Source organism: Protopterus annectens, chromosome 2.part1 (assembly GCF_019279795.1).
Source record: "Protopterus annectens isolate FY-2018-M chromosome 2.part1, PAN1.0, whole genome shotgun sequence".
Taxonomy (NCBI): domain Eukaryota; kingdom Metazoa; phylum Chordata; order Ceratodontiformes; family Protopteridae; genus Protopterus; species Protopterus annectens.
The window spans coordinates 1,615,538,136-1,615,561,128 of NC_056729.1; positions in this window are offsets into that span (position 1 = coordinate 1,615,538,136).

The following is a 22,993-nucleotide window of genomic DNA, read 5'->3' on the forward strand; positions in this document are numbered from 1 at the left end:
TGCTTCTAGACAATACCGTACGAGTTCAGTATGGATATGTTCACCAGCTTAAATATACACCCCTATGTCAGTAGAGGGGTTGCAAAGCAGATCAAGGACAGAACTGACATGGTCAGACATGCCGCATCCATGTCAGACTACAAAGCGGATATGAGTGGCATCCCACAAGGCCTGGTCTTGGCACCCCCCCCACCCCCATTCTGTATACATGTCCCATAGGTATAGGCCAACATGGAAGGACTGTGACTGAGCATGTATGCAGAGGAGTACAAACAGCCCACCATATCCGACCCCCAGCTGACACAAGCAACCCACAAAAGAGCCACCTACAAACAGACAACTGTAGCCATAGCCATGTCAGCAAGCTAAGTGCAGAAGTGTGTATAGACAACCACCGTGGATATACAGTAAGTGCCCAGAAATTACCACACAGTTGTTAACCCATGAGGTACCTAACATGTAATGTGAGACCTGGGTACAAAAGGTGATAAATATCCTGCACTGGACAAACATGTGGCTGTAGTGTTCGCAGAAACATGTACCATATACCCACCCAAACATGAAGGTTGGCAGATGTAGATAAGGGGAACTCACTGTGGCTCTGCAGCCATCCTCCATCAGTGTCACAACTGACTACAATAGCCCCTGTGGGATATACCACAGCAGACACCTCCATCAGCTGTAAAGTCCACAACAGTACCCCACCAGGGGTAGCGAAGAGCATGAACAGATGCCATGTGTTGCCTGAGTAAACAAACCGCAGCCCCACACAATGCCATCCTTCCCAGCTACAGGAAATCTGTGCCTGACGTATGAAGCCATGTCCAACCTGGAATGAATGAACATGTTGCACCTTGTACAATCTGAATGGCAGTGAGCTATGCACATGAGAAACCTAAACCCCAGCACTGACATACATAGGACAAGCTGTACAGAATGATCCATAACACAGAAGGTACCCCACATGTCAGTAAACTCCTGGTACAGGTCAGCCAGAGAGCTACATATTGACAACCCTCAAGAGGCATCCTGATGAGTGTATGGGAGATGGTAGGCTACCCTGGGTATCACTGTTATGTCAAAGGTAGACGGAGGCACAGTATACTAACCATGACATATGTAATGGCAAACTCCAGTTACAATGTGTGTCGAAGGACAAACACACCCTGTGACTAGCATCAGAAATGGCCTAGGGAACATCGTTAGTGTTTGCCAATGTCCACCCATGTTGTGGAATACACTAGCAATGTTGGACGAGCCTGGTGTAGGTAGTCCATATCTGAACATATTGCAACATGGTCATATGTGCACAACTGGCCCCTACACAGTCTGTTGTGCTCACTATGAAGATGTCAAGCAGTCATAGGACTAAAGCCCAGGATACTGTCCACCACAGTGAAAGTACTGGACCAGTACACTATACGGTACTACAGTGTTAGGTCATTATGAAAGTATGTTGAGAACTGTCTGCAAAGTATCCCATGCAATCCCTGCAGGCACAGTATAATCCCTGTTGTGGCAGACACAAAGCAGTTGGCCAGTTAGTACACAACATGACACCCAACACACAATCATAAACGTGCGATATTGTCGAAGTTCACACACACCCAAATATGTGGTGGACTTCAGAGTGCAAAATATGGAAAGCTCACACTGGGCATGCTTGCACACTTTGATAAATGAGGCATATGTCAGACAACATGCCATGGAAAGGCTGAACTGGGCATGCTCACACACTTAGGCCATATCTCCGTTTAGCAGTTGGCCACACATATCTGGTATTTGTACGTGTCAGTCCAGGAACCAACCACAACACAGCAATTAGCCCAGTGCACACAGTAAATGACCACAGACACATAAGTGATATAGTGGATCGCCCTCATGTGCAAACATCTTCCACAGATACACAAGTTGGTCATAGGAACAGGGAATGCCATGGCAATAAAGACCTGCAAACAGTAGAACAGCACAACAAATATTGTGCATCCGACAATTGAACATATGGGTGTAGAGGTCAATACTAGGCTTCTTGCCCCAGGGACTGACAGCTCAGCCAGAGTGTGCTTGGCATCTGCATCCCCAGGATAGTAGGCTACTGTGCCACTGTAAAGTAGGTCACAGAAGGCAACATGTGAGGCTAGTGAGCTGTGCCTCTGTCAAGCAGGGGCACCGTGGAGGTCTCAGGAATTGAATGTGCTAAGCCACAGCCATGTTGTCGGTGTGTGCTGTGAGAGGGTTGCTGAGGATCTCTGACAGTAGGTGTCCATCAATAACAGACTGAGGGGAGCCCTATCTGCATTATCTGGATGATTCCACTGTCAACACTGTGTTGTAATGAGTATGTGTGAATGAAGTGCCGTGCCGGAACTGTCCACAGATGTCCTCCCTCTGTGGGCCACAGCTTTGCAATGTATTAGGTCACTCTGTCTGTTGAGCGGCGCATATATGGCTGGTGTACAGCTGACAGGTGTCTTGTTGTGGAGCAGTCATGGGTATATGTGGGATAGCATGACCAATGCAAACTGTACACATGCTCATAGAATGCAATTGTCAAGGATTATGCTGAGTGGCCAGTATAGTCCTCCAGCATGGGTCCTCTGAAGTCATCCACCCCAGTCTACACAAATGTAGAGTCTGCTTGTGCTAAACACAGTTTGTGTGCAGTGACAACCTTGCCTGGGTGGAGATGAGATATGGATGTCCAGGGAAAGGTGGGTATGGTCAGATATCAACAATGGTGGTCTACCTCTGGTGTGGAACAGTGAGTACCCACATTGCAGATGGACAGGTGCAATATGTATTCACCCATGTGGCTGTGGTGTGTGGTTCTGCCATAGCACATGGACCCACAAATTGTAGTGGCCGTAGGGTAAAGTGGTAGAGGCCTGAGTAGTCCTCACACACAATATGCCTGTACCTGATGTTAACAACTGGAATGGTGTATGTGAATACCTGCATATCCTGGCACTGTTCCCAGGGAAGCTAAGTGTCTGTCCTGGATGTGGGTATGGTGTTCTGGACTGGCTGTGTTGTGTGTTACAGGTCCTGTGGTCCCAAAGCATGGTATAGAACATAACTTGCCAGTGCGATGTGCATATCTGACCCTGACGTAGGTGGCTGCAAATGCATACATATGCTATCCCCCACCCGACAGGTAGTACTACATCTACATACCTGTGTAGAAATAAAGATGTCAGCACCCTATAAATACTACAGGTGCAGAACAGGTGCCCAGTAATTTGGATAGTGTGCTCTGCTAATGCGTCTCCCTCAAGTGTCATAATATAGTTAGGTAGGGGTTTGAATCCTGCAAATGCTCAGTGTGTGTGTGGGGGTGAGTGGGGTTTGTGTGTGTGAGAGGGAAATGTCCCTTTTGGCAACTGGGAGAACACACTACAGGATGCACACTCCCCTTTCTAAACACAGATGATGTCAGCACCCTATAAGTACAGCAAGGGAAGCCTCCCAGTAATGTGAATAGCGCACTCTGCTAATGCATCCGTCTTGAGTGTCATAACATAGTTAGGTAGTGGTTTGATTCTTGCAAGTGTGTGTGTTTGGAGGAGGGGGGTTGGTGTGTGTGCAAATTTGTGATTGGGAAATGTCCCTTTTGGCAACTGGGAGAACACACTACAGGATGCACACTCCCCTTTCTAAACACAGATGATGTCAGCACCCTATAAGTACAGCAGGAGAAGGGAAGCCTCCCAGTAATGCGAATAGCGCACTCTGCTAATGTGTCTGTCTTGAGTGTCATAACATAGTTAGGTAGTGGTTTGATTCTTGCAAGTGTGTGTGTTTGGAGGAGGGGGGTTGGTGTGTGTGCAAATTTGTGATTGGGAAATGTCCCTTTTGGCAACTGGGAGAACACACTACAGGATGCACACTCCCCTTTCTAAACACAGATGATGTCAGCACCCTATAAGTACAGCAGGAGAAGGGAAGCCTCCCAGTAATGCGAATAGCGCACTCTGCTAATGCGTCTGTCTTGAGTGTCATAACATAGTTAGGTAGTGGTTTAATTCCTGCAAATGGCAAGCATGTGTGTTTGGATGAGGGGGGGGTCAGTGTGTGTGCAAATTTGTGTGAGGGAAATGTCCCTTTTGGCAACTGGGAGAACACACTACAGGATGCACACTCCCCTTTCTAAACACTGATGATGTCAGCACCCTATAAGTACAGCAGGAGAAAAGAAGCCTCCCAGTAATGCGAATAACGCACTACGCTAATGTGTTTCTCCTGAGTATCGTAATGTAGTTAGGTAGGAGTTTGAAACCTGTAAATGGCATGTGTGTGTGTTTGGATGTGGGGAGTTTGTGTGTGTGCATTTCCGTATAAAAAAACATGTTAGTTTTGGCAATCAGGAAATCACACTACCTGATGCACATTACCCTTTCAAAATACTGATGTTGTCAGCACCCTATAAGTACAGCCAGAGAAGAGGAACTATCTAGTAAACCAAATAGCGCGCTTTGCTAATGCGTCTCTCTCACGTGTCATGACTTAGTTAGGTAGGGGAATGAATCCTGCAAGTGTGCATGTGTGTGGGGGTAGTAGGGTGTGTGTAAATGCAAGTGTGAGAGAACAGATCCTTTTGGCAAATACTACAATACACCAGATGCTGCATACTCCCCCAGTAAACACAGGGGATGTCACCACACTATCAGCACAGCCAAACAGGGCTAGTTGGCTAGTAATGCCAATAGTGCGCTCTGCTACTGTGTCTATTACCATTGTCAGAGTACAGATAGGTATGTTTTGGTAACCCACAACTGCCACGTATGGTTGTGTCACACAGTATGACCATGTGTGGGTCTTTGTACATAACAATGCATGCCATTGCCTAAACCAGCAATGGCATTGCACACATGATGTATGTGTGTGACACATACACATACATACCTGTGACCTGCAGTAGTTACCATGTCTGACACATGCCTCAAGTGGATAAATGGTATTTGCAATGTATAACAATATGACTGTGTCTTACTGTGCAGGGTCCGCACGTGGTATGTCTCTATACAGTGTGGGTGTATATGGTGAAATACCTACAGCAGGGGATACACATCTGGTCTGGGCCATATAGTGTACATGTAGTCGATGTACAGGTGCTGCATGTTCCCACCTGTTGTGGTAGTGGTAACATGTCATTCCACTGCAATTCAGTGACCACATGCTGTGAACCCTTCAACTAGTGTGTTGTAGCTACAGTAATGCTCACACACAATGTTTGGCTGGATGCAGTCCAGCCATATAAACACAGTTCTTGAGACTGTCATATTGCCAGTGTTGTTATGGAGGATAGGTGGTCTTCCTGTGTATGGGAGGGTTGTGTGTGCCAGGCTATGAACCAGATGGCAGTCCAACACACTGTTAGCTGCACATGATTAGGCCCTGATGGTTTGTGCTGTGCCAACAACCTGGAGGTGTGTGTATCTGTGGTACCTTGGGATACCACCCCCTATCCATGTGTGTTACATGTGTAGGGGATGACAGGCATGGTATGGGGCATAACCTGTCAGTGATGGGTAACACCTGTGAGCCATGAATTATGAATCTGGTACTGCACAGACATTGCAGTTCACCATGCTGAGGGCAGTGTCTGGTGCATGCATCTTCCGGTGTACACTGCTGTTGTTGTTGTGTAGCAGCACTGTTAGTGTCCTAACCTGTGTGATACCCATGGAGGTGGCTATGTAAACCATGTCCTGCAGCATAAGGCAGTATGTGTGTACCAAGGAGCTTTGCCATTATACATCGGGCCATGGGTGTCACGTGCAAGATGACCCTTGCACATCATTGTGGCTTCCCTAGCATGTAAGCACATGTTGACAGCCAGTGGATACCCTATGAATGACAGTGGAGACTGAGCATAATGTAGACATACAACACCCTTCCCATATATAGTGGTAGAATACCTGGTGAGGGTATGTTGGCAACCAACATCAGGCTCATACTGGCCTGTGCCACATGCTGAGAGATCCATTCTATGTTCCCTATCATGTAGTCCCGGGAGGTATGTCTCAGGCAGCCATACTGGCATGGTCAATGAGTGAGTCATATGTGTCCATGCCTCTGACTGACCTGTATGCATGTGTTCTGTGGTGGACCATAGTGCCCCTGAGGCATATCACTGTGATCTTCACCAGATACAGCCTGTTGAGCGGGACCCCAGTGCAGCACACAAGACAGGTACCTGACACATCTGTAGCAGGTGTGTTGTGTAGCCCTACAGGCTGTGAGTGTGTGGCACAGGGGATGTGCGTGCCATGTGTGGCATGTGCTCTGTTCCGACGGAACATATGCCTGTGTGCCAGCTGCAGAGGTGTGTGATGGCCAGGCCAGATGCTATTCTGAGTCCCCACGTATGCCCCAGTGTGTTCAGCATGCTGTCAGTGCGTGTCAATATCTGACTTGTATTGTAGTCACTGTAATATATTTTATTTATTTATTTGTTTATCCTACATTTGTTGACCGGGATAGTCCGACTGGATGCATGTCCATTTCCAGGGGAGGCCCGTGGAGACAAGCTATGAGGGTAGCAGATACAGCATTACATAATACCAGCATTACATATTACAAACAGATTATATACAGGGATTACATAAGTAAGCAAGTTAAACATGTTCCACAGGTTAATGTTAGTCCTGAGCACAAGTCAGGATTAAATTAAATTACACAGTAATGTGGTTCACAGATATTACACATTCGAGTTAGCCAGGCTTGATACATTGACATAGCCAGTTAAGTGACAAATGTTGTATGAGTCTAGTGTTAAATTGACCTAAGGTGGACAGTAGGGTAATATTGGCTGGAAGTGAGTTCCAGGAACTACTTACAGAGTTTGCAAAGAGAGTATCACCGGCTGTGTTATTAAACTTGCTAGTCTGAATTAGTAGTTTGTTGGAGGATCAAAGCGGTCTAGGATTGTTATAGGGGGTGATAATATTTGAAGTGCAGGAGTATTGTCCTGATTATAGAGGATTTTATAGGCCATAATCAGTTGGTTATACTGTATTAGGCTGGGTATTGCAAGCCAACCAAGCTGATTTAGATTGGTGCAATGATGTGTCCTAAAAGGCAGCCCAGTGGCAAACCTGGCAATGTGGTTGTAGCAAATTGAGTGTTTGTTAAGGACAGTCTTGTTCATATCCGAGAGTAGAAGGGATGCATACAGAAGGGTTGAAACAAGGTGTGAGCGAGCTATGGCACCTTTAGCTGGAGGGCCTAGGAAGGCTTTAATTCTGTAAAGTGACCCTAGTTTTCTATTGATGGCTATGATAATTTGGTTAACATGTAGGTCACACTTGAGATTATTGTCTATGATGACACCTAATAGTTTAGTAGATGGGTCAGGGGAGATTATTGTGCCATCAGTTGATGTTATGGAAACAGTGAAAGCGGTAGACCTATGTGTTGGTGAAATAACAGCAGTTTAGTTTATTTGGGATTTAGGATTAGATGATGTTCAGAAAGCCAGTTTTCTATTGTATTACAGGTGGTTTGGGTAGCTAACCATAACTCTACTGGAGATGTGGCTGAGCAGATCAGAGTAGAGTCTTCAGCATATTGGATACAGCTGACTTCTGGGATGACAGTATAAAGGTCATTAATGAAGATGGAGAACAGCAAGGGCCCTAGTATAGAGCCTTGTGGTACTCTGAGGGTGTTAGGTAGAAGGTTAGAGAGTTTGTTCTGCCAGAGGCCAGCCTGCTGTTGACCATGCAGATAGGATTGAAAACATTGGAAGGCTCCAGTATCTAGACAGTGTTTGCAGGATGTGGAGTACAAGTTGGTGATCAACCATATCGTATGCCTTGGACAGATCCAAAAAGAGGTCTGAGGATATATAATTAGTGTTGCAAGTATGGTTTATGGTGTTAGTAAAGGCTAGGAGGCCTGATGTAGTGCTGTGATGAGGACGTAAGCCATGCTGAGTGTCTGCCATAATGCGATGTTGGATTAGGTGGTGCATGAATTGTCTATGACTAACGTTTCCACAATCTTTGCAAGTGGAGAGAGTATAGCTATTGGCCTATAATTGGAAAATTCAGTAGAGCTGCCTCCTTTGTGAAGTGGGATTATATATGACATTTTCCAGATGGTGGGGAATTTAGATTCTACCATGGTTCGTTTAATTACCTTTGAGACGGGGTAAGCAATAGCATCATCTGATTGTGATAGGTACTCGGCAGGGAGTTGATCAGCAGAAAGTGTAGTGGGTTTCACTGTTTCAATCAAGGTATGGAGAAGTGAAGTGGCGACTGGTTGGCAGCTGAACACAAGTAGGTTTCTAGGTGTGCTACTTTCAGGACCAGGGGAGCTAGGAGGTAGATGGCTAGCTAGGGCCTGAAATGTCTCAGTAAAGAACTGGTCAAAACTATCAGGAACATCTTCAGGGGTATTATCAATAGTAGCAGCAGGGATTGGGGTTGACGTTTGTCCAGGATGTAGTATATATGACATGCCACCTGACAGGGTATGGCATTACTGGGTTCAGAGAGCCCAGTCCCCAGATTGGCTGTGTGGTGGCATTCCACACATGTGTTGTACGTTTCTGGCCAAGGGTGATGGCTGACTGCATACATGTGGCAGCTGTGACATTGACACAGGACTCACATAAACCACAACTGGACCGTAGAGGCGATTCACAGGTTACCTTTGCACATGCTACCCTAGTAGTGTGATTGCCATGGTGAGTACCAACACATAGGGCCAATGGGGAACAACATACTGAAGGTGTGTATGTGTGGGTGTACCGCTACTGTTTCATAGCACTGACATATATGACTGCACACGTGGGTAAATGCCAGGTAAGACGTGTGCAATGTGTCACAGGCAACGTACATGCGTACAGGACAGACAGTGACGTTCTGTCATGTGTAAAGTTGACATAAGTATCGTACGCTATGCAGATGTCACTAGAAGTCTACAGAAGCACTGTAACTCTGCATTGCAGGTTTAAGCAGTGTTCCAGGGAACCCCAAGCGAACATGCATGCAAACAAAGCTACAGTAAACAGGGTTGGAAGTAGTGCATTGTACAACATAGAAGGGGTAACAATAACAGTAAGTAACAATGCAAATATGTAGGCACTATCAACATGTACCCAGGAATACACAGCGCAGATGCCCATGGTAGAACTGATATTATGTCATAGTTATTTGTGATTTGGATAACATTGGTACTGCACACATATCTACATGCGCGAACATCCACATGGCATAGTCATTGTGGGCAAGTTGACACCATTACTGTACATGTCCACCATTGCATATCACTACTTGCGTTAGCTTTCCCCCTGTGCTACCCATGTATGCGGCTATCTGTTGACGACCTTACCACCGGCATGCAATTATGTGCAGCTGTTATACTTTGGTATGTACTATGGGTGCAGATAACAATTCAGGACATTCATACAGTTACTGCAGCAGGCATGCTGGGATAAACACACAGTCATAGCAGCACACTATACTGTTACCAACATGCTACTACTAATACACTTCTATGTAGTCACCCTGTGCATCAGCAATGTGTTTACCTGTTCCCGCAATGATGTTGGAGATTGCAGGAGGTGGCACGGTGTCATCATATGCACAGGGTGTGGATTAGGTGTGCCTGAGTCAGCCACTGATACCACTAATTGACATGTGTGTGTATGTGTGTTGGTGAGGGGCAGCAGTACAGGGTGGGGCAGTGTTGGTGCAGTGTGTGCATGTATGTGGTCGCCCTAGGTGTTAACATTTCGCATGTGTGTATGCACACACACAGTTCCACCTCATGGCTGCCATATACAGGGGTTTGTGGACAGCCACAGACTGCACCTGGCAGGCCATACAGATCAGTGTCTGTGTGCACGGACACGGTACCTGTGCCTGGCAGGGGTGCTACGGACCGTATCCAGTACTAAGCCAGACTGGGTACTGTCATCAGAAGCGGGTGTGTGTTGACTGGACACATGTCCCTGTTGGGACTGTCCAGAGCCATGTACACGTGGTCTCCTGGGGCGTTCCGATGACAGCACAGACCCAGCATAGCTGGGGCTGCTGCTGGCACTATGGGGGCGTTAGCAAGCCTGTTGTCATCCACGCCGACTGCCAGCTGCTGCTGCTGCTGGCATACAGCCACGTCGATGCCGCAAATGCCCACCATTGCCCTGGCTCATGGACATCTGGTTGTGGAACTGCTGTAATATGTCCCCACAATGTCTGTCTATGACATCGGTGAAGTTACGGATAACATCCGCAATGTCACGCATACTGTCTGTCATGACTGTGCCACATGCTCTCAGCTCCCTCAGACCCTGTCTGGTGTACCTTTCCATACGTGACTGTGCCTGCATGACAGTCCGAAACATAGCTGAGGTTGACAGACCTCTTTGGGCACGTCGGCTAGAGGCAGTACGCCCACGGATGCCCCCACGAGAACCCATGGGCAACTGTCTGTGTGGTACCATTGGAAGACCCTGCCCATGGCTGCTGTGTGGGGACGCATATGCCACAGGTACCAGATTACCCTGGTCTATGCCCACTGTATCCTGTCCATCACCTAGGGACAATGGTGGCAAAGGATGTACTGGCAGGATGACTGTGCACAATGATGGGGTTGACAGCTGTGTACTGTCAACTGGCTGACCAATGGCAGACCCTGACACACCTTCCTGTACCATTACACAAATATCATCATTACCAGTAGCCGTGGCACAGGATTCAGGTTCCCTGCTGCAGGTCACCAGAGCAGCCCCAGAACCTGTGGGAGGAAGACAGGAAACACAGTTTACAGTCTCCAGACATTGTTACCAGTGATGCACTTCTACACACATGCACACATGCACACATGGACACATGCACACATACACACGTGGACACAGGCACACATGCACACATGGACACAGGCACACATGCAGACATGCACACGTGGACACATACACACAGGCACACATGCACACATGCACATATCCACACAGGCACACATGCACACATGCAGACATGCACACGTGGACACATGCACACGTGGACACATGCACACATGCACACATGCACACGTGGACACATGCACACATGGACACATGCACACATGCACACATGGGTACATGCACACATGCACACGTGGACACAGGCACACATGCACACATGCACACGTGGACACAGGCACACATGCACACATTCACACGTGGACACAGGCACACCTGCACACATGCACACATGCACACATGGGCACAGGCACACCTGCACACATGCACACATGCGCACCCCGCAGTATACACACAGAGCACTACTGAGTTACACTACTGTTACTAGCATTATAGGGGTTTGGAGGGTGGCTAAATGGCTAAGATGTTTGCCTTACAAACACAGAGTGCAGGGTTTGAATCTCACAAGGGATAATTGGCTAGGCTTAAAATGGCTCGCAAGGGCAGTTAGCTTAGTACTAAACTATGAACCTATGAACCTATTATCAGGACTATTATAGGTTATGTTAAACACACTCACCAGCATGGATGGCCTGTCTTGCTGTAACCCTGGAGGGACCTGCAGAAATGATGAGATTAATGTCAGTGGGCACAACTGTGCCATTGATATTGCATATGATACAGTGTACAGAACAGTCAAGTGTACATATGGCATATTACCTGCACGCTCCATGTCGTGCTGCTGTGTGGAACCAGCCTCCATCATAATGCAGGTGTACTGCTGTTGGTGTTCCGGGGCTGGAGCCACAACACTTAGGAGTAGCCTCTCCAGTCTGGTGAGGGGGGGATGTGTGGCCACCCCACCTCCTGTGGCAACCTGTTGCCTGTGGATATCTGATGCACGCTGACGGACACTTCAGATTAAATCACTGCAGTGGTGTCGTACCTGCTCATATGTCCTGTTATGTGTGCCAATATCATTTACCCTACGGACCAGGTCTTGCCACACTGCAGCCCTCTCCTGCTGATTCTGACTGGTGCGGGAAAACAGGATGTCATACTCCCGCACCAGGCTCTGGTGGATCTCCTCGTCTTCCACCACAGAGTAGGCGGGGTTACGCTGACGGTCCATCTCCCTGGAAGAGAACACAAACAAGATATCAGCAGACCATGTCAGCAATATATGGCACACATACTATACATGATACTCATGCATAGTGATATACTACTACTCCCATATGTTGCATGTGTGTGTGTCATGGTGGATACACAGGTACATGGCCAGACATCAGTGCTCAGACAACACCTGTGCAACAATGCCTGCCACATTCCACACAACATAGTAGCATGCCCCATCAGTCAGCACACACTGACAGGTGCAATGCACAACCTCACCCTGGGGGTTCATCCCAAGGTACTGTATGTGGGACACCGTCTACTACTGTGATGTGGACAGAAGTTACTCGGCCTGGATATACATATCCCACCACCACCACCAGCACAGTAGACTACTTTGATATGTATGTGATTAGACAGTTATTCACTTGCTGGGACTGAGATGGTATCCATGCAGCAGCACACTGGGCCAGTGGAAGCCACAAGCCACACTGCTGACCGCTTTGCAAATGCTTACCATGGACATGCCACAGATTGCATGGAACCTGCACACACATTTCTAACCCAGACCCTATGCACAAAGGTTAGGCATCCTGTCCGGTGGACCCCAGACAGAGGCAGATTGTATAACAATAGCAGGAGGCTACTGCAGGACAGACCACATTCACATTAAGGGAAGGCATCTGTGGTCAGCACTGTTACTACGCTATGGTCCATCATAACAATGGCCACAGCCTACTCTGGGAGGGAAATGGACACAAACACTATGGACGACCACAAGGCCTTCTTCAGTTATGTTCCACATATGGACCACATGCCTCAGATATGCTCTGTGTTAATACACACCTACTTAACATTCACCAAACACACGGATATTGGCAACAATCTTGCAGACATGTTTGGTGCACGTATCCCCCCTCCTTCTCCCTCACCAGTTGAAATATTTATCACAGCTGGATGTAACCTCCCTGTCATCTCACATGTCCAGGTGAGGTCCGCCCTCAGCAGAGAAGAACACACAGCATCACTGTGACCTCATGGTATCCCTGGATGTGTGCTACCTGCACTCTGAGGGGACATACAACTGCATATAACACTGATAGTTTGTCTTGGCCATATTACAGGATATGTACCTGGACAGTGGCATACAGCAACAGTGGTCCAACACCACTAAGGGGGCACCTCGACTGACCCTGGGAACTACCACATCATATGCATAACCAGCCTGGTCTGCTAAGCTATGGAATTATGCAGTATGGGATGCATATGCAGTGATATCGGGTACCTGCAGACACTTGTTCCCAGCCAGTGTGCCTTTGTGATGGGCTGATCCTGCCTTTTGAACCTGTCTGACCTTTCAAAGCAGTCACTGCAGCCATTGCTGGGGGCAACGCACAGACAACTGCTGCCAGGATCATGGCCTAAGACTGATTGACATGTAATGTATGGTCATCCCCTTTTGGTGGAACTACGTAAACACAATATATCACATGGACATACCTATGGATACAGACCTATGACACATTTGGAGGGTTCACAGTATGTACACTATTAACCTGCTACTTTGCATTACCTGTGTTTGTCGCAGCTGGTTGCGTTACCACTGCTTCTGCTTGCTGCTGCTGGTGTCACTGCTGACAGCTTCGGGTGACAGAGTCACAGTGTATAATGTTTTTTTTTTTTTTGCTCTCTCTCTCTCTTTCTCTCACTTCTTGCTCTCCCTCTGTCTGCTTCCAGACAGTGCAATGAATGTATTGCATGTGTGGAGTGTTAGCACTGGATGCTTTTGTAGGTATCTGCATAGGTCCATGTGATGGCCTCTGCACCAATTGTAAGCCAGCATTTGCTAATTGCATACAGCCAGTTGTGTACTGATTGCAGTTCTCACTGTGATTTCAGGTCAGTGCTATAAAAGGGTATGTGGGATAGGCGTTGCCCTTTCAGATTGTAAGGGCGGGGACCATGCTGGTATGCTGTGGACAGTGTTCTGTGAGTGTAAAGGTTAGTATCTCTCTCATGATACAGGCTGTGTTGTATATTGACATTTCTCCATTCCTCTCTCATGTTCCCTGTAGCAAGTGTGTATGCACAATGACTCCTACAACTATATATAGATATATATTTATATATATATATATATATATATATATATATATATATGTACATATACATACATTTATATATGTACTTTAACTGACATTATTATCTACAAGCTACCAACTAGCATGGCTGTTTCTGTTCACACACTACTATTATGGGAATCCAGTAGTTTTGACAGTAATTCTAAATGACATGCTTTGTGTACTACACATCCTATATTCCCTGTACATTCATCCCTACTATTACATGTTATATTTATTTTAGCACAATGCTCTTGTATAAGAGTCATGGCTTAGTGGTATGTCGTACAGACTAGTGTTTCCAGGGTCCTGGGTTCGGGACTGACAGTGGGATTTTATTTTGCTTTTGAACTGAGTACAGGACCTGTCAATCAAAGTGACTAAGGCACTTTTAAGCAGTTGTGACTGGGTTAGCACTGGTTTGCATGGAGCTCACGCATGCGCACTGGCGGTTAGCCCCGCGCACACACGCGCACACCCACTTACAACCGCTTAACGGTACTTACTCTGGCGCACACCCGCGCTATTTACTTAGAAAGAAAAGAAAATGGGGAGACAGGAAAGTGGTGAAAAAGGGGTCACAAAGAGGGTAAGACAGTAGGGAAACAAGCTTGGGATTTGCAGGAGGGATGTAGGTAAGGCCCATAGCTGCCCATTTCTTCATCAGCAACAGCTGTGCATATGTATGTAATTTGGTGTGACATTTGAAACCTTCCACCCCTGAGAGAGGTGTCAGGACAACAATAATACTTGTACAGCCAATTGTAATTGATAGTTTCCATGTCCAGCAGACATGTGTGCGGAATGGGCAGCTATGTATGGGGCGTAATTTTTTGTGGGTACAGAGTGCCCTTTTTTCAGGTGAGAGTGGTATGTCAGGTGAAGGAAGTCGGTACAGCTGGGGAGGTAGGTTGGGTAGGTAAACAGACAAGACAAACAAGACGCATACAGGGGCGGTGTATGACACGTGCGGGGGGGGTTACACAATTGACGGGGACGGAGGTTTGGATATCCAGAGCCCATGAGCCCACAGATGGCAACAGTGGAACTGATATCCCCACCCATAGGCAGTTGCCACTGTTCCTTCACTGCCCAGGACGGGGCTGTGCTGGGGGCTGTATAGGCCGGGCAACAGGCATGCCCGTTAGTTGCGCCACCCATGCCTCAAGCTGGCGTAGGGGCTTGAGAACAGAGTCCCAAATCTCCCTACGCACCACAGTCCGGATGCTACGGAGGGTGAGTGGTGGTTCTCCTTTGGCCACACTTGCAGAGGGGGGGGCGAGCCCCATCCCCTGCAGCGCTTCCACCCACAGGTGGCACAGGGCCACCGGAGGAGGGTCCGGACTCAGCACTACTGCCAGGTGCACTCACCAGCTGAGGTGGGAGAGGTGGGTCCGCTGTAACCCGCCTTCCCTGTCATCCTATGTTTTGCATTATGTCATGACAGTTTGGGTTAGTGACATATAATACCATTCACAATTAGTTGTAACAGCATGCATTAGTATTCCCATTAACCAAACACCCAGATATTCACACCATTGAACAGCGTGCATAACACATGCATAATTTGACCAGAAATACACAGTCCAACAGCATTCAGGGTTAATTGATGGCAACAGGCCATCAGGTTTGGATGTATGAACAGGGCAGATGCATCAACGGACATGCAAATATATATGACCCAACAGGACAAACGTCCAGGGGTGTTCATTGTGATTGCACATACCATTTTTACATGGAATGGGTTATATGTGGTTACAGGGTGGGGTAAAGAAAATAATATTAACACCTTCGAATACCAATACATATGCTGTACATTTCTAATAGCTACAGTTATATACACACTACTGTTCTAACTACAGTTTCCTATATGATAACTATTTCAACTTGGTGATAGAACTGTTACTGCAACATCAATATACATTTTATTGTTCTTCATACACATTCATATCTAGCTTTGTTCAGCTACATCATCCTGCTACATTTGCTTTATATAGCTGTAGACAAGTGTGGATGTTTGGTATATCAGACAATCATCCTATCTGCATATTGCAGACTGACAGCAACATATCCAGATTTTGGGATACACATTCCAGATGCAGCAACACTTTGAACAGATTTCGCTGTTTGGTTTTGATTCTCACATGCATGTCATTCTGTCTTGACTGCAGTATACTTTATTCAGGGGTTATTACTACTGTATTGCTGGAGTCATGATACTTTCTCACACTCTCTCACTTGCTTTCATTTTACTATTCAGGATGGTACTTACTTCTAGGCTTTATTGACATGTTTTACCTGTAGTTATTACAATCCTTTCCAGCAGTCTCACTTCTGTCATGTTTCAGTATTTCAACAGGGATATATTTCACACGTGTGATTTCATCATCTTCTGCAGCTATACCTTTCAGCCTGCTGCAGGTTGTGTACTATTTTCTTACAGGTAGGGCATTTTTATTTCAGAATATATGTCAGACAGTTTTATTTTTCGGTTTAACTTACAGGCTGAAACACACTTTTGTAATCAAGCAATACTTGTATACACTTCCACACTGTTACTTGCACATTTTATTCCTTACTGACTACACTGCACTCTTTTGCTGACTGTCATATTTTATATTTCTTTACAGTTACTGGTAGTGGGTTACTGACCTGCCTGGTGGCGCAACCGCACCAGCCTATCGGCATAGGCTCTGCGGTTCGCAGAACGGACACCTGCAGCTGTAATATAAATTAAGTAATATTGGAATACACATCTCCATAATATCAGCTAGTTTAATTTCTTACATACATAATTAAGGTAACTTACTCAGTAGTGGGGCGTTGGGTGTTTGCCGGGCCTCCTGGATCCAAAGGTTCAGTTGGTCCTGCTTGCATCTCTTCAGGTCCGCATGGTGGTGACGGACCTGCTCACCTGTCCTTGGAATCCCTGTGGCACTGGTGAGATCATGAGCCAACCGGTCCCACACCTCGGCCCTGTATGCTCCCCAGAGGACCTGGCCCTGCATGAGTTGGGCCTCATGATTGTGGACTAGGAGCCAGACCATGTACCTGGACTCCTCTACGCCCCACCTCTGTGCTCGAAAGCAACTACCCTCTCCTACTCCTGTCATTCTGCCTGCAGGTCAGTTTTGCAATCGTTTATGCTGTGTATTCCTGCCTATGGGGCTTATATAGTCCGTTTTTCCCGCACATATCTGTGATTGGCCATTTTGGAATTGTATCAACTTCAGTAAACCTGCATTGTCATGCTCCAGTTTGTATTCATTCCTATATATTAGCTATTATTGCATTTATGGGTACTGCTGTCATGTTTTAGTGGTTCAGTACCTTGACTATGGTGTATAGTGTCCTGGGTTCGAACCTGGCCACTGCTTTTTATTTTTCATGACTGTCTAGACATGCTGAGGGGTGTGTCTGTGTAAAGGCAGTTTTGATACGGCTTGCTCAACGTTGCCCGTTGGTTAGCTTGTTTGCGCGGTGCGCAGCTCCGCGCAAATGGGGTACGCTGCTTTAAGCCTCATTTGGCTATCAGCACAAATATTACGCTCAGCTCAGCTAGAGGCACATATATTCAGTGTGTTAAACTACTGCTCAGCTACGGGCACTCATTTTGCACCAGTTAAACCACTGCTCACCTACGGGCAGATGCACTCATCCTGTTAAACTGTAGCTCAGCTATGGGCACATCTGGCATTTTTTTTATTCTTTTGTTACCTCACATTTCTTCAATATAAATTGTCTATTGCATTACATTTTACATAAAATGTGGTTTTATGTGTACATATTTGTCAGGGACTTGTTTCCTGCTTATTTTGCTAAAAATAAAAAATTGGTGTTGTGGGGGCTCGAACCATGAATGCCTGCTCTCCAGCCAACATCTCTACCGCTATGCTATTGCTTCCTGGCTTATTTTGCATATTTAGTTCTTATATGCTTTCCCACTGACTTCTAACTGTAGCTGCGCTACGGGCACACCCGCGCAAACGAGCGCACTCATGGTTAAACATCTTTACAATTTAAAAAAAATATATAACATATTTATTTATATGTTTGCTGTTCATAGTCTGTGGGGGCATGTGTTGTGTTCTGTTTATTCACATTTCCGTGGACTCTATCATGGGTGTTTACTTTGGGAACTTTTCCTCTTCTGGGGGCATGTCCGCTTACAGGGCTCGGCCTACGGACACGCCCCCTACTGTCTTACACGGACCATGTTAGCCTTGAGTGTGATTCAGCATGCTCTCATGAATATGCAGAGCATGCTGACATCACTCCGTTTAACTGCAGCCTCCGTGTATGAGTTATAACTCTTACACGGAGGCTTCGTGAATCCTGCCCATTGTCTATGTTACATTAAAACAATAAGCTAGTAATATTGCAATAGGGAATGGATGGCAAACTGATAACAAGTTCATAGTTATTTAGGTATCTCTGCCAAAGAGGACATTCTCAGGACTGCAGCATCCACCCCCTTTAAAAGTACAACACAGTACAGTATCAGCAATGCATCTACATACTGTGGGAGTAGAAGCCACAGCCTTCTGCATCAAAAGCAAGCATTCAACCTGTTATGCTATTAACAATGCAAGCAGACTCAGCATAAGCAGCACTAAACTTCTCTTCCCCTGATGTTCTCAGCTCCTTGCAAAATCCACTCAACACTCAACTGTATCTTTCCACTTTGCAGCACAAGAAATCTGGAAAAAGCCAAAATGTATTGGGGGCTGGGGACAAAAGCCCAAAAACCAGGGACACATTTTAAGCATTGCTTGTATAATCTTGGAAAGTTGCTAGATTAAAATGCTGTGTTACCACCATGCATTTCACTGCCAAGTCTTGAGCCCAGGACCCTGAGCACTACAGTCACAGCAACATACCACTATGCCAAATCAGCTCTTTCTTGCACAGGAAGACTGAAACTTAAATGGCTATCATTTAGTGATTTCAGTTCTCACCATGGCTCTCAGCCTCTTAGCATAAAACACCTGGACAAAGCCAATAATGGGGGAATACAGCCCCCAAACATATTCAGTGAATTCAGTTCTCACCATAGCTCATAACCTCTTAGCACAAAAAACCTGGACAAAGCCAATAATGGGGGAATACAGCCCCAAAATAGGGACAACTTTCAAATATTGATCTTATAAACTTAGAAAATTTCTAGAATAAAAAGTTTATGTTACCATGTACTTTCTGAAGAATGTAAAGTCTGAAATTCAAATGCCTGTCATGTTAAGTGAATTCAAAATCCAGACAACCACATATTTTATGAAGAACAGAACAGAACAAAAATATGAGGCAAAAATCTGAATAGTTTTCACAAGAGGTGGAGGGTAGGGAATTCAGGCTCTTGCTACCTGCACCCAAGGTACAGGGTTTGTGCCTGAGTTATTCTCCCAAGCCTCCAGGTATATTTCCTGAGTTTACACACACACACACACACACACACACACACACACACACACACACACACACACACACACACACACTGGTATCTGTGAGTGCAAAGTCCTTCCTGCAGCAGCTTCATTCTATAATGTCCCAGCTTAAGTCCTCCTTCTTGCAGCAGTATTCATTTGAAATACAAGTTCTTTCCCATGAGAGCAGCTATCTAGCCTGCAGAAGTTGCATTCCGATCCACTTCCAGTACTTCTGGGCATCTGTAGTCTGATGCCTTCTCTTCCTAATCTGGACTGGATAAATAGTAGTCTGGATTCCTGCACACGTGTGGAGTTCCGGGAACTCGCCGAGCATGCAAGCACAGAGTTGTGGGACTCGTTAATCAGTTTTATTTCATTTTTATTTTTGTTTACAGCTGGGGGGCTGCAGTCCTGCAGTCCAATAGCATGAGCCACCCCTGTCCACAACACTGTATACACAGACTACAATCTACAGCACTGTATACACAGATTGCAATCCATAACACTGTATACACAGACTGCAATCGACAGCATTGTATACACAGATTGCAATCCATAGCACTGTATACACAGACTGAAATCCATAGCACTGTATACACAGATTGCAATCTATAGCACTGCGTACATAGATTGCAATACATAGCACTGTATACATAGACCGAAATCCATAGCACTGTATACACAGATTGCAGTCCACAACACTATATACACAGACTGCAATCCACATCACTGTATACACAGACTGAAATCCATAGCACTGTATACACAGATTGCAATCCATAGCACTGTGTACACAGATTGCAATCCATAGCACTGTGTGCACAGATTGCAATCCATAGCACTGTATTCACAGACTGAAATCCATAGCAGTGTATACACAGATTGCAATCCACAACACTATATACACAGACTGCAAACCACAGCACTGTATACACAGATTGCAATCCATAGCACTGTATCCACAGACTGAAATCCATAGCACTGTATACACAGATTGCAATCCATAGCACTGTAGCACAGCTGCTCTTTTTGAATTTCACTGCCCTTTCATACTAAAACCACTTGAGCAGGTTTGCATAGTAAGTGACTCATTTATGAATATTCACCAGCATTTACATTTTTAAAACATTTTCTATATTTCACAACTGTTTGTTGATGCATATGTCATACATAGGTTCATAGGTAAGTACTAGACTATCTGCCCAAGGGTCTAAGTAAGCCTAGCCAACAAGGTACCCTGGCTTACGCCACCCAAGAAAGTTAATTTCCTGTACCCCTGTCAAGCAGAGCCACAGAAGTGATCCCTGGGGTGTATTTCCTATTCCCCATCCACTCATCAAGATTTTTCTTGAAGAGTGCTAATGAGGAACTTTGCTTGACATAGATGGGTAGCTTGTTCCAGAGTATAGGAAGTCTCTAGGACAGGAATCTATCCCTTCAGCATGTCCTGTTTATTGTGGTGACAAGGTTTAGGTTCCTAGAGCATGTAACTCGCAGGGACTGGGATATCTTTACGTGTAGCATGTCCAACAGCTCTGAATTTAACATAGCTTTATAAGTTAGGCAGAGATCTCCTTGGAGTAGGTGATATGCTACAGAGTAAAGCTGGAGGTTTTTGAGACGGTCAGTGTAGGGCATCTGTTTGAGGCCAGTAATCCTCTTTGTGAGGTACTTCAGTGGTCTTTCCAGCTGCTGCAGATGTCTTGTAAGGTACATTCCAAAAGGGACGTTGTACTCTATAATGGGTCTAATGACTGCCAAGTAGAGGGGAACAATTACCTCTTTTTTTTCTGGATAAGAACCCTTTTGTGATGAGGTGTGCCACATAGAAAGATTTCCTGACTACTGCGGCGATGTGATTATCAAAGGAGAGACTACTGTCCACCTGGGTCCCAAGGTCTCGTATCACACATTCGGCATTAAGTAGACTTCTGTTTATGTGATAGTTCATTAGTACAGAGTTTTTACCAAAGGGGATGACAATGCACTTTTTGGCTTTGAGCTTGAGGCCATGCCTCTGACACCAGGCATCTGTCTCAGTGAGGCCCTTCTGTAGGATGTCCACATCATTTGGGGACTCGACTATGGCTCCTAGTTCACAGTCATCTGCAAACTTAGTTAGCCAGAGGCCTATATTGTTATTAACATATTGTTATTATTATTTCTGTACCTATATCTGCACATATAGGTCATACCAATATCAAATGTTCAACTTCATTTAAATTCAGTTTCTCATTTTATTGAACCAAATGCCCATTGCTTCACCTTGTAATCTATAATTCGGTTCCATGTATCTAACGTCTTGCAAGCACATCAGTTTTGATTCCTTTTATTTACATCACTATATTATTGTGCCTGTTGCTTCTTTAAATGCCATTGACATTTACTATTATTGTATAACGGTGCATAATGATCCTCTTTACTTCTACCTTTTTCTGTACTTTTTTTTACACTTTCAGCTTTTATTTTCTCTTCTCTGGCAGCTTCTTTCATTTCACATTTTGACTTTGTATGTTCTTCTTCTGTCATTTCTTAGTTTCATAGGTATATACTAGGCAATCAATCTGCAGACCATTGCAAGCGTAGCCAGCAAACCATATACAAAAGTTCTCTGCAGCCTCAAGGAGGGCAGTACAAGATAGACCAAAGGATAACTTGAGGCTGCTCATCCAGTTAGGTAGGTTTACCTTGAGGGTGGCCAAGGTGACACTCTGCTCGACATGTACTGGAAGTTTACTCCATAGGAGAGGAATACTTTAGGATATGGTTCTGTCATTCCAACAAGTCTTATTTGTCTGTTTATGAAGGTTTGCTTTACAGATTGTTAATTTTAGGAACTGTTTTTGAGAGGAATATAAGGTCAATGTGAATTGGATCTTTCATGGCTTGAAAACCTAGACACAGATCCTCATGGAGAAGTCTGTAAAAACCTGAGTGCGGTGAGAAAGGGCTGCAAGTCAGTCCTCATAACTGCGATTTTTGAGACCACTAATTTGTTAGTTAAGAATCTCCAAGATCTTTCAATACATGCCAAAAGAGGCATTCCTTTCAGTTCAGTGATCTAACGAGGTATAAGTAAAGAATAGTTAAAGCTTCTTTAGATCTGGAGCAGATGCCTTTGGAAATTAGATTGAAGACTTTCTGAACTACTGTGGAGACATAATGGTTAGAAGATATGGAATTATTAACAAATGTGCCTAGATCTATTATGACTGTGTATGATTGCAGGGGTGCTTCACTGTCACCTGTATGTTATGAGGAACGGTTTACCTATACTAAATATTTTTACAATTAATTTGAGACCATTGTCCCAGAATCACTAGTTAATATGATGTAATTCCTGTTAGAGCAGTTGTAAGTCGGGAGAAGATCAAATAAGAAGACCCAATTTACAGTCACCAGCAAACTTAGAAAACCACATG